This window comes from Pseudophryne corroboree, chromosome 3, assembly GCF_028390025.1.
Source record: "Pseudophryne corroboree isolate aPseCor3 chromosome 3, aPseCor3.hap2, whole genome shotgun sequence".
In the NCBI taxonomy this organism is placed as follows: domain Eukaryota; kingdom Metazoa; phylum Chordata; class Amphibia; order Anura; family Myobatrachidae; genus Pseudophryne; species Pseudophryne corroboree.
The window spans coordinates 500,745,238-500,759,105 of record NC_086446.1 but is presented as its reverse complement, the minus strand read 5'-3'; the positions used below and the strand labels follow the sequence as shown (position 1 = coordinate 500,759,105).

At 46.4% G+C, this 13,868-nt stretch overlaps 1 protein-coding gene across 6 annotated transcripts in view; it reads left to right on the top strand.

The window, feature by feature from the left end:
* B3GNTL1 (UDP-GlcNAc:betaGal beta-1,3-N-acetylglucosaminyltransferase like 1) overlaps positions 1–13,868 on the top strand; it is a 995,378-nt gene that overhangs the window by 793,981 nt on the left and 187,529 nt on the right. The window lies entirely within an intron of this gene.

Sequence of the window (13,868 nt, the reverse complement as noted above, 5' to 3'; positions counted from 1 at the left end):
CCACTAGGGGGGTCTCCTGGTTCACGTTACAGCAGAAGTGCGGGTGAGGCATATGGGTCCCTCCTGGAGGGGACCCGCTGTGGCCCTTGCGTGAGACTGGCTAAATACCTTGTACCAAGCATTTATGTGAGGCTACAAATACTTAGGAGACATGGCCAGTATAAAGATTACACAGTAGCTCCGGCGCTATAGCGGGGGGCGGAGCTACATCAGAGAGGCTCAGCGGCTTTTTGGCGCCTTCCTCTGCATAAGCAGTAGCAGCCTCACACAGCTCCTCCATAACGGTCGCACGCTGGATCACTGGTACTGGGTGTAGAGGGGGGAGAGCCGCTATATTGTGCACAAATATCATTCTTCTGAAGGATTTTTCATTAAACATATATATATGTGAAACGCTGACAGCCTTACTGGGGCTGTGCAGCGTTGGGTGCGCTGGTGTCCTCTCTCCTGTGTCTCCTCTCACATGCAATAGGGCAGGCTTGTTTTGTATTTCAGGCTATGTTGTATGTGTTTTATTCCTGTTTTTCTTCTTTACAATGGTAAAACAGAAGTTATGCAGTGTGTGTAATGCTAGATTTTCCCCTAGTTCATCTGGCTCAATATCATGTGAGCAGTGTAGTCAGTCATCACAAAATGCTGATCACGATGTGGGGGAGAGTCCAGAGCCCTCCTGGCTGGGGGCTATCAAAACTATGATGTCTGATATGTCATCTCAACTCAAATGCCAATAAAACTCAGGAACTGCACAAGCAGTGGCAGTCCTATCAGCTAAACATCCACCCCTGTCCACTACAGGTGTACAGAAACATGCTTTATCTGCATTTCTATCACTGATACTGATGATATACTGATGATATACTGGATGATGTGGACCCCATAAGCGGGGACTCCACCCCTACACAGGGTATTGAACTCCTCATATTGGCTATTCGGGAGGTGTTAAAGCTCCTCCTGGAGGATGCTAATCATCAGCAGTCATTTTTCTTCCCACAAGACAAACTCACAGTCACATTTCCTGACTCCAAGGAATTGGATGATTTATTTAAAAAATATCAGGTGTCCAAACGGTTTTTGCATACCTTCCCCTTTGCTCCTGAAGGCAGGAAATTCTGGGAAGAATCTCCAGCAGCAGACGTCTCGGTCTCTCGCCTTTCTAAAAAGGCGGTACTTCCTGCTCCGGGCTCCTTTATGGTAAAGGACCGGCAAATAGGAAAATTGAGACCACTCTGAAATCTATATACACTGCTGCAGGTGTAGCTCAAAGACCGGTCATTGCAGGTTGCTGGATGACACATGCCATTCATTCCTGGTCTACTCAAATTCAGGAAGGTCTTTCGGGTGATGTGACCTTAGTTACTACTGTAACTTTCCTAAAACACTTTCAGGACACGACTAGGCCACTCTGTGACTCCCTTAAAGAGATTGGCAATATTAATGCTAGGACCACGGCTATGGCTGTGTCTGCGCGCAGAGCCATATGGTTGCGTCAGTGGATTCCTGACGCTGACTCCAAACGTAATGTGGAATCTTTTCCCTTCACAGATGACTGGCTCTGTGGAGGTGAATTGGACGCATGGATCTCCAAAGCTACTGCTGGGAAATCCACTTTTCTGCCTTTGGGGGCTCCGCCTGGTAGACATACCTACCCGGGCCCATCTACTCAGTCCTTTCGGTCCTCCAGATTTCGATCTAGGGCCAGGGGGGCCTCCAACGCAGCTAGAGGCACCAGAGTTAAGCCTAAGAAGCCAGCCATTACCAGCTCCCAAGAACAGAGCACCAGTTCAGCTTCCACAAAGACTTCAGCATGACGGTGCCCACCCACCCCGAGGGGGTCTCTTGGTGGGAGCTCGGTTACGTCACTACAGCCACATCTGGGATGATTCCTGCCAAGATGCTTGGGTAAGGGACCTTATATCTCAGGGTTACAAGCTGGAGTTTGACGGTGCTCCTCCCCAATGATTTTTCAAACTACGCTACTACTTGCCATAAACAAGTTGGTCCAGTGCCAGGTCATTGTTCCAGTACCCCTGCAACAACAAGGATACAGTTACTACTCCAGTCTGTTCGTGGTGCCAAAACCAGATGGGTCTGTGAGACCCATTCTGAATCTGATGTCCTTGAATCCTTACCTGAAGGTTTTCAAATTCAAGATGGAATCTTTGAGAGCAGTGATCGCGGGCCTAGAGCAACATGAATTCCTAGTGTCCCTGGATATCAAGGATGCTTACCTACATATCCCCATTTGGCCTCTTCATTAGGCCTATCTGCGGTTCACCCTACTGAACGATCACTACCAGTTTCAGGCGTTACCCTTTGGCCTGTCTACAGCTCCGAGGGTGTTCACGAAGGTGATGGCGGAAATTATGTTTCATCTCAGGGTCTAGGGGGTCAACGTAATTCCATACCTGGACGACCTCCTGATAAAAGCGGGTTCCAGGGAGCTTCTATTGCTCCACATAGATCGCACTATCTAACTTCTGACTCACTACGGATGGATCCTCAATCTGCAGAATTCCCAACTGGAACCGTCTCAGTGGATCCTATTTCTAGGGATGCTACTGGATACGGTAGCACAGAAAGTGTTCCTCCCAGAGGACAAAGTAATAGCAATTCTAAAAATGGTTCTCCGACCTGCTCGAGTATCCATTCATCTTTGCATAAAATTGTTGAGAAAGATGGTGGCCTCGTACGAGGCAATACAGTTCCGAAGGTTTCATGCCAGACCTTTCCAATTGGACATCCTGAACAAGTGGTCCGGTTCCCATCTTCAGATGCACCGGATGATTCGGCTGTCACCCCAGGCCAGGATTTCACTCCTGTGGTGGCTACAGTCTTCCAACCTGCTGGAAGGTCGACTCTTTGGGATTCAGGATTGGATCCTCCTCACGATGGATGTGAGTTTGAGAGGATGGAGAGCTGTCACCCAGGGGGCGCAGTTCCAGGGCAGGTGGTCTGCCCAGGAGGCCCTACTTCCGATCAACATCCTTGAACTTCGGGCCATCTACAAGGCTCTGCTTCAGGCCTCCCCTATGCTCTGGGATCGGGCGATCCAAGTACAGTCGGACAACGCCACGGCTGTGGCATACATCAATCGACAGTGAGGGACAAAAAGCAGAGCCTGCATGCGAGGGGTGTCAAGAATACTCTTCTGGGCAGAAAGACATGCAAGAGCACTGTCCGCAATCTTCATTCCGGGAGTGGACAACTGGGAAGCGGATTTCCTGAGTCGCCACGATCTCCATCCAGGGGAGTGTGGACTACACCCTCAGGTGTTTCTACAAGTGATCGACAGGTAGGGGCTGCCCACAGATTGACATGATGGCCTCTTGCCTCAACAAGAAGATTCGCTACTATTGCTTGCGAACCAGGGACCCTCAGGTGTGCGCGGTGGATGTGCTGACATCGCCTTGGCCTTACCAGCCGGTCTACCTATTTCCTCCGATTCCGTTGATCCCCAGGGTGCTCAAGTGGATCAGGCATCAAGGAGTGCAAGCAATCTTGATTGCCCCGGATTGGCCCCGAAGAGCGTGGTACACGGCTCTTCTGGACATGTCCATAGTTGGCCCCTGGCCTCTACCACTAAGAAGAGATCATCTTCAGCAAGGACCGTTCATCTACCTGGACTTACGGCGGCTTCGTTTGACGGCATGGAAGTTGAGCGGAACATCCGAGCTCACAAAGGGCTTTCCAAAAAGGTCATTGCCACTATGATGCAAGCCAGAAAACCTGTGACATCAAAACACTATCATCATATCTGGCGGCGATATGTCTCTGGGTGCGAGGAACGCACATGTCCGTCTGCAGAATTCCACTTGGGAAGATTCCTTAGTTTCCTGCAGACTGGTGTGGATAAAGGCTTACGTCTTGGATCCATTAAGGTCCAGATTTCAGCTCTTTCCGTCTTTTTCCAGAAGAACTTGTCTATCCTGCCAGAAGTTCAGACCTTCTTGCAAGGGGTGCTTCACATACAACCCCCTTTGTGCCGCCTACGGCACCTTGGGATTTGGATGTGGTGTTACGCTTTCTACAGTCCTCTTGGTTTGAACCTCTGATGACAGTAGAAGACAAGTACCACACGTGGAAGATGGTGATGTTACTGGCCCTGGCTTCTGCTAGACGTGCCTCAGAATTGGGGGACTTATCGTGTAAAAGCCCCTACTTGGTCTTTTACGAGAACAGAGCGGCGCTCCGGACTAGACAGCAGTTCCTGCAGAAGGTGGTCTCCGTGTTTCACTTGAATCAGCCTATTGTAATTCTGTCCAGTTCTGGCACTTCTACTCCTCCGGAGGCATTAGATGCAGTGCGAGCCTTGAAAATTTATGTCAAGAGGATGGCTCGGATCAGAAAGATGGATTCCTTGTTTGTGCTGTATGATGCGCAGAAAAAGGGTTGCCCTGCTTCAAAGCAGTCTATTGCTCGTTGGATTCGGTTTACTATCCAACAGGCTTATGTGTTGGCAGCCTTACCTGTTCCACAGTCTCTGAAGGCCCACTCTACAAGATCAGTGGGGTCTTCCTGTGACTATTCAATTGCACTCCTTTTCCCATCTGACAGCCATGTCAGCACCTGTTAAATTAGCGTGTTAATGGTTGTTAAGTCGGGTTGACAGGTGTTAACACACAAGGGGAGCCGCTTTCAGTCCACTGTACTGGCGAGCTGAAATGTGTGAAAAGTGACCCGTTTGGACGCCCAGACGAGACTTTTCGAGATCGTACCCATTAGTTTAGACAGGTTTAGCTACTTTACGCAGCTAACCCAACACTAATGGACGCAACCAGCGTGATAACAGGCATAAATTGAATATTGACTGTGCAATTTCCCGTCACTGCAGACTGAAGACCGGGCAGTCATATCAATTAATACCCCCATAATGTTTCAGGAAATGAATCTGTTAAATGAGGACAGCGCTGCATGTGACTTGGTTAATGACACTTGAGGAATGGACACAGCAGTCAGTCACAGACTGGAAGGTTGTGGAAAGAAGAGAATCCTTCAATAGCACAGTAGTCATGTGAGTTGAGGGAAGTTCTGGCAAAATGTATGCACACATTGCATAAGTTGCCTATGTTTCGGCAATACAGTCCAGAGTTCCACTTTCTCTCCACCATTTTTAGTCATGACCATTTCACAGAGATCTCATTTCGTAGAATATACTATCGATAGAGCTGCAAGGACAACAGTCATTTTACTCTGCTGATGCAGGGTGTAATTGCGAAAGTACCATATTCCGTCAGAGAAACATGCCCAATCTCCCAGGCAAAAAATAAGAATCCAGTCAAATGGATACAGGAGAATAATAGCAGGTACACTGAAGAGACAGGTGTGTCGGTAATGGGCCAATGTCAGCCAAGTGTATATCAGGCACTTGTGAGCAGCAAGTCCCAGCAGGATATAGAAGCACCTGATTGCGCGGGACAATCTGCAGAGTGAATGATAAATTAATATAGGGGATTAGTATGGAGGTAAGTAAATTACATCAGTGGATAATTGATGGCTGGAACACTGGAAAAACTCGCTGGCCAAGGAAAGACACGTCCATTCTTGATCGTTTAAATCAAAGTTTCTCAACTTGTTAGTCTTTATTTTTATCACAGCTGTCAGATGTCATGCTGTGATCTTTTCCTGTCTTGTTCAAGAGGAATCAGAAAGAAATCCTTTCTGGCACTGTGTTAATACAAGCATAGGCGTGCGCAGGACATTTTATTAGGGGGTGCACGATTAGAAGGGCGTATTTAGCACCGCCTATTGGGCATGTCTAACACCACCTAATGAGCGTGTCTAGCACCACCTATCAGGCGTGCCTACCACCACATATTGGCACTCAATGCAAACTAAATAATATAGAGAATTGATGCACAGATATACACACACACATATATATATATATATATATATATATATATATAAAATATGTTTAATATATGTTAAATTTGTATATTTTACTACCATATAGATTATATCCTAATCTCTCGAAATATATATTGATATTGAATTTGAACTTGTCCTCCTCCAAGAGGAACGCTGTCTTCTGTGGCATTAGCACATGATGAGGAGTGAGCGTGGTTGGGAGCATGAGCGGGCATGTACGCGGCATGACATCATCACAACACATCCAACAGCTTAGAGGAACTGGGAGTAGGATTACGTCAGTGATGCTGCACCATACAAATGAATGACAGCCAGACTGAGCGGAGGGGGTGGCGGGCGCAATGGGTGGGAGAACAGAAATGAGCTCAGTCTGCGTTCGCTGATACTGTAGCAGCAGCAGGTGTGTGTGAGGGGGTGACAGACATTAGGGGGTGCCTGTGCGCACCAGGCACCCCCCCTGCGCACGCCTATGAATACAAGTTATATAACAAATAAGAAACCAAAGTGTGGGACATTGGATTTGCAGTACTTTATAATAAATCAACAAAAAAACACTGACAACTCCTACTGGCCTTTGCATCATACTTGCCTACTTTTGAAAAAGCATTTCAGGGAGATGTGAAAGTAACACCTATCAGCGCGGGCGCATACTGCTACATCGGAGAGGCGTGTCATGAAAATGACTTACATCCAAATGTAAATGAGCCCCAAAGTTAGTAAGAACTATTTATTGAAGAAAAGACAGTGATATTTTACAGAATTTGTTTGTGTATTGTGTTTTACAAGAGGTTCCATATACTGTAAGTGGCCATGAGAAACCTTATTTAAAACGCATGTAGCTATAGGGATCATTGTGCCTTATAACAAATGCAGGGAAATGGCAATATACTGTGCGCCGGGATCCCGACAGCTGGCAAACTGAAGACCACCCCACTGTTGATCCCATTTGAATGTATGTATCTCTGATTTACTTTTTCCCCCAAGAATGTAACAGCTGCATAACGGGGGTAAGGTGCAATCAGGGAGATTGCTGGCCTATTCAGGGAGTGAGGGAGATTGCTGCTGTTTCAGGGAGTCTCCTGCAGAAAGAGGGAGGGTAGGCAACTATGCTTTGCATGCGGTCATCACACTAATGGCCATCAGTGATGAATGACTGGACCTCGTCCAATATGGACACCTACTTGAGGGCCCAAATCTGAAGTAATCTGAAATAAAAGTATGGCATCCGGGCACTGTGGCAGAATATGGCTATGTCATCTTAACTACCATAATTTAGCAGATCATTAAACAGCTATTAGACTGTTGACACCGGAATCCCTACTGGATCAGGAGACCTACGTCGGAATCCCAACAGCCGGCATCGTGATCGCAAGTAAAGTGGGCGGATTAGGCTGCAGGGGAGAGGGGTGCAGGGGGGGTTAGGGTTAGGCTGCGGGGAAAGGGGGGTAGGGTTAGGCACCACCGGGGGTGGGGGGATAGGTTCAGGCACTAAGGGGGAGGGTTAAGGTTAGGCTGCGGTGCAGGGGGAGTTAGGTTTAGGCACTGTACCTTGGTCGGTAATCTGACCGCCGTCAAATCATACTGAACGCCTGGATACACCTCTTATTTGTTGGTCTAATAGATTTGAAACATTAATGTGCTTCATTAAACTTTCTGCAGTATACATAGCAATTCATGTTCACTTTCAAGAAGCGTTCTTAATCTTTAAGGGTTAAAATGTAGTATCAAAGTATATATATGACAACAGGAAGTGAGGAGGTCCTGTACAACAGCACGCCTGGCCTGGCATGTTATATGTGTAAACAGATGTGTAGACTTTGTGTGACAGGCAGTAATCCTAGAGAATGGAAAAAACCTGTTTTCAAGAGTTCTGAGAAATTTTCCCACCTCCCAAACTGAAATTGTTTTTAGTTCCAGATTGGTCTAAAACCCTCTCAATAATATATGACAATTCGGCAACATGTCAATTCGTAGGTCATATCTCATTTTTGCCCACTTTCCCCAATCATTTTGTTTTCCTAAAATGTCCTCCTTTTGGATTTCAGTAATGTAACCAATTAGACATTTGCTTTCATCATAACTATACTGATGAAAAGTGATAATTTCATTATGTCTTTTTAAATGTCTTTTTTTGTGTTTGAAATGTATGTCACTGTAATTTGCAGGGTTGATGTATTGAGCAGACACAAATGGATAGTTTCATTGCTGTGGTTATGAAGTACATTAATGTCATTAGTAGTAAGTGACCTGAGGTGTAGCAAGCCTAGGGTGTGCTCAGGGGTAACATACTTGAGCAGAGGGCATGGAGCAAGTGCCCTTGACCCACCCCTTAATTTAGCTCTAACAATATGTAGGTATTCTCTCTGGTTGCCAGACATCAATCACCCACTAACCCACCATGTGTGTATACTGTATGTGGGACATTCCATGAAATATAGGACACAATACATGAAAATTGAATTTCACATAACCGCTGCCATTTTAGTATATTTATGCTTTTTTATATATATATATATATATATATATATATATATGTGTATCAGTGCTCGAAGTGTGCCGTTATGCAGTGGTATGACATACCAGCACTTTGATTTCACTGATCCGCTGGGGGTGGTTACAGGGGGTGGTGAGTTGAGGGAGGGGTGAGGGGGTACAGGGTAGGGTGAGAGGGACACAAGGAGGAATTAGGTGGACACAGGGCAGTATGAGTGGGGTCATAGGGTGGAGGTGGCCACAGAGAGGGAAAAGATGGTCATAGGGGATGGTGAGTTGAGGAGGGCCCTGGGGAGGGGATAGGGGGCATAGGAAGGGGTGGGGGGGGAAGGAAGGGGTGAGGGGGTCACAGGGAGGGGTAGTGGAATCTGTCAGGTGACCCTGGTGAGGGAGTATTGTTCCCAGTGATGACATCTCCTACAGCTCCTCCCCCACCAGGGTCATCTGACAGATACCACTACTCCTTCCTGTGACCTCCCCACCCTTCCTCATCCCTCCCTGTGCTCTCCCCTCCCCAGGCCCTCTTCAACTCACCATCCCCTGTGACCACCTCCACCCTATGACCTTCTCATATTACCCTGTGTCCACCTCACCCCTTCCCCAACTCATCACACCCTGTGTCCCCCTCAACTCACCACCCCCTGTGACACACTTCACCCCTTCCTGTACCTTCTTTATGGCTTTATGTTGTTTATTATTGCGCCCCCCCCCCCCCCCCCCCAATATCCAGGGTTTATTGTGTCTGCTCATCACATGGTCATGTCCCACTGAGCTTGCACTCTGTGCCCCTGAGCAGTGGTGTTATCAGCCGCAACACGGCTCGTGGAGGAGGCAGGTTCCGGCCGTTGCCAAGCGACCGGGATGGTACACTTCCTCCATCAGCTGGCACTTCCGGGTCCCGCCCTGCACCTAGCAATGCTACCGCAGTGGGACTGGGAGCCGCAGAGCGCCTAGCAACTGGGACGCTAGACACAGGCAGCATTCCCGGTTGCTGGGTAACTAGTCGGGCTGTGCACGTCCTTTAATTAATATCTATTACTGGGTTCTGATTGGTGCAGCACCATTTATATTCCCTTCCATGCCTCTCCCAAATCGTTGGTGATAGTTCCTGCTTCAGTGTGAACCTGCCTGCTCGTACGATATCCTGTCAGCCTGTGTTGTGCCCATGACCTGGAGACCTTGCTCAATTTATTACCTGAACAGAGCCAGCCAGCCTTGTGTTCAAGTTTTTGTGGAGTTTTCACACAAACATTGCTTTGCCTGCATTTTTGTATATAACATCTTTGAGCAGTGTTGCTCTCAGTTTATTTAGTTGCTTAAAACATCTTAGAGCATTGTTGCTTTCACAATCACTCGTATATTTAGTGTCATTGCTTTTAACACTGGCCCTCATTCCGAGTTGTTCGCTCGCTGCTAATTTTAGCAGAATTGCTAATAGGCTAAAATCCGGCAGTTCTGCGCATGCGTATGCATCTCAGTGCGCACGCGCTAAGCAAATTTACACAAAACTATGCTATTTTACTCACAGACGAACGAAGCTTTTCAATCGCTCTGCTGATTGACAGGAAGTGGGTGTTTCTGGGCGGAAACTGGCCGTTTTCAGGGAGTGTGCTAAAAAACGCAGGCGTGTCAGGTAAAAACGCAGGAGTGGCTGGAGAAACGGAGGAGTGGCTGGTCGGACGCTGGGCGTGTTTGTGACGTCAAACCAGGAACTAAACGGACTGAGGTGATCGCAATCTAGGAGTAGGTCTGGAGCTACTCAGAAACTGCAAGGAAATTGCTTTCGTTAGCAATTCTGCTAATATTAGCAGAATTGCTAATCTTTTGTTAGCAATTGCTAATCTTTCGTTAGCAATTCTGCTATGCTAAGATACACTCCCAGAGGGCGGCGGCTTTGTGTTTGCATTTCTGCTAAAAGTAGCTAGCGAGCGAACAACTCGGAATGAGGGCCACTGTGTGCAATTTGATACGTGTAATTTGTTTGTGTTTTGAATTTTCTCCTCAGTCTGTGCCTTGGTTCTTATGTTGGAATTTCAGCGGCTGCGCCACACATAATCTGTTCATTGTCCTTCTGTATTCTCTCCCATTGGTAGTCTCGCAGGTTTTAGTTAGCTTTCCCTTTACTCACTCGCAGTCTCGGTTGGTGCTTTGTTACCTCGTAAGACCTGGGGGAATCGGAGTCAGGGCGGACCTAATTTGCCCATTCAAACGCGGCTGCTAAAGGAGAAGACTAGCTCTGCAGGCATCAACCGACCACTGGGAGGAGTAACGGAGTCAAGGGTAGAGTAGGAGTTGCTGCGGTCATTCATACTACAGCTCGTGAGTACTGGAACACCCCAGTTGCCACCCACTCCCCTGAGTTCCAGGTACTCCGTTCATAACAAGTGGTCACTGTCTGGATAGTATCAGAATGCACTGAATTACAGATGTGCCCCACTACAGCTTTGCTGCATCTTGCAGCGCATTGTAGTGGAATCACGATGCGTATGCATCACGGCATGCCGCATGCATATGCATTGCAGCCGGCTCCCAAGAGAATTCTTCTTTTGCAGGAGCATGTGTACGCACGCGAACGCCGACTCCCATTTAAGCGGGAGCGTATGCCCTGCTATGCTGCCAATTCTGTGCACATCGTAGCAACAAAAATAAAGGACACCACTGAATCTAACATGGCAGTTTCTGGGCACATTGTGAACTCGGTTTTATTGTCCTTTCTTGCTTCATGAGCTTGCACTCACATTCAGCCCTCCATGACACCAAGTACAGATCATTTCAGTGATACTTGAACCATGTTCTCTAACTTCTACAATGTTTAGAACTTCATTTGTTTCTTGTTGCATTAAGAGCTTACAGTCTTTTGCCAAAAGCAGCAGGTGGTTTTTTTTGGTGTCATTTCTTTCCTGTCGGGGTCTGTGTGTGAGTGCGTGTTTTTTCCCATTGGTGCCTGTGTGTGTTGTTTTTTTTAATGCAAACCTTATTAGTTTTATATTTTCCTGTGGTGGCCAATGTGTTTTTTTTTCATGTGTAGTCTACAGTATTTATTTTATTACTTTGTCGGCCCGTGATTTCTTTTTCATGCATAGTCTATGCATTTTATTATTTTCCTATGGGGGCCCATGCGTTAGGTTTTGTTTCTCCCTGTGGATGCCTATGTGTTTGTTTTTTCATATTGTGGCCTGTGTGTGTGTACCTATCTGTCTGTGGTTTTTTTGTATTTTTTTTCATATCGGGGCGTGTGTATGTGTGTTTTTATATCGCGGCATCTATATTCACGTTGTGAGGAGAGCTTTGGCGATGTCTTGAGTGCTGGGCATGCCCCCTACACTGATGAAAAGGGGGTGTCTTAAGGGCACGCTCCCTTTGTGGCACGCGCAAGCCTTCGTCGCGTGCAATAGTACACCCTGGGGTAAACACTAAATCCCTTTAGATTTTCCATACCCCCACTTCAAAATTCCTACATCAACCACTGTTAGATATAGACTTGTAGCATCTCCATGAGGACGTACACCATGTAATATTACTCTTGTTTCCAACCAATATTTGCTAATTATTTCAGATATTCTGGCAGATATTTGTTGATTAGTTACTTTTTAAGTTTTTATTGGTTTATGCATGGCCTCCTTCTGCAACCTTTCCTAAATGCATTTCTTTATCATGTTTAATTGCTGTTCTTTTCAGAATATTGTGGGCAATATTTTACAACTACCACATTGCAACAACTCTGGTTATGTAAATGCATTGCTCACACTGATTAGCAACGCTGCCTCAGCACTAAGGGTGTGTACACACAGTGAGATCCCTGCTATGTACGATTTTGACTATGCAATTTCCCTTGAACTCCCCCAGAGCCCAGATAGCACAGATTGTACAGATTTTGACTATCTGTGTTTGAGATTTTGTCTATGTACGATTTTGACTAAGTGCCAATTTTGACTATACTTTGTACTAGATTGTACACTAGATAGTCAAGATTGACTTGCCTGCACAGTCTATCTAGCCTTACGATACCGACCCCACGGGAGCGCGCATCGGGATCGAATCTGTATCGCAAGCTGCCTAGCACCATGAGATATGCACTAACTTTTCATAAGGTTTTGACTATATAGTCAAAATCTCACAGATTTATCTCACCGTGTGTACACACCCTAAGGCTGTAGGTTCAATTCCAGTTTGGGTCATGTCTGTTTGTTTGGTCCCCCTGTGTTTCTGCGGGTTTCCTCAACAATCCAAAACATACTGGTAGTTAGCCTCTGGCAAAAAAATAACCAGAGAATAGTGTAAATGTTCAAATTAACAATTTTAACTTTTAAAATGTATGTCAAAATTAGTGCTATTAGATACATTTAAACACTGAAGGGAGATCAGTTGTTTGTTCACCTGTCACATATACGGGGTGTCCGAATAGTTATTGTGCACTTATTGTAGCGATGTAATAATGCAGCAATAATTTTAATGTAATTTGCATTGACAAGCCATGCGGAAGTGTGCTGTGTCTGGTTTCCGTCATGTGTACGCTGCACTTGCGGCTGTGTGTAGTGTAGTCAATGAAGGCGCACGTGTTGAATGATTACTTGTCTTGGCGCAAGGGCAATGTTGTTGACTGTTGAACAGAAAGTGTGTTTGATTGAAATTGTCTTTCGCCATGGTGATAAGTACACAGAAAAAGTGTTATGCACACCAGTGCCTGCAGGAAAGTACTGGTGTCAGGACTGTTATGCACTCCAGTGCCTGCAGGAATGTACTGGTGTTTGAACTGTTATGCAAAACAAATGGACTTACAGACAGACTGGGGAATATGACATAACGTACACAGAAGGTGATAGGGTAACAAAATACACACAAAGTGAACAGAGAAGCCCAGAGGCTAAGGAACTGGGTATCTCCCTTGTATTAGAACTGCTCAGATGGGAAAAGCAAGATGTTGTGTTTTAATACGTAGAGAACCTGAAATGCTGTTGCTAAGGGCAACAGCAAAACCCTAAAGGGTTACCAACGGGTGTGGCAGTAAACTCCTTGGTCAGAGATGGAATGATAGACACAAGGAGAGTCTCCACAATCCTAATTCTCACTTGCAGTGCACAGGTTCAGCTTACTGCCACTAAACTGACCCCTGACACCTAGCACAGTGAGACAGGATTAGACAGGCAAGTCTTAGAATACAGCCGCAAACTTGCTAAGTTCACAGAGTAGTAACAGAACCCCAGCAAGCTAAATGACTGACTCCAGTCTTACTGCTAGGTCTGGATTGGCAGAGTGTAATACCAAATCCCCAGGCCTAATTGCAGTAAGCAACAAACAAATACAAAGCTACACAGTACTGGCTAACTTTCAGAAACTGACTAACCAACAAAGATTCAGCAGCATCTGCTTACCCTGAGAAGAGGCCTTATAAAGCAGGTGCTGTCCACGCCCCACTCAGACCTCACAGACTGTGAGCACAAAAACCAGCACCGGATCCCCTGCCATGCACAGAGCCTATAACCACTGCACAGCAAAAGACCCGAACC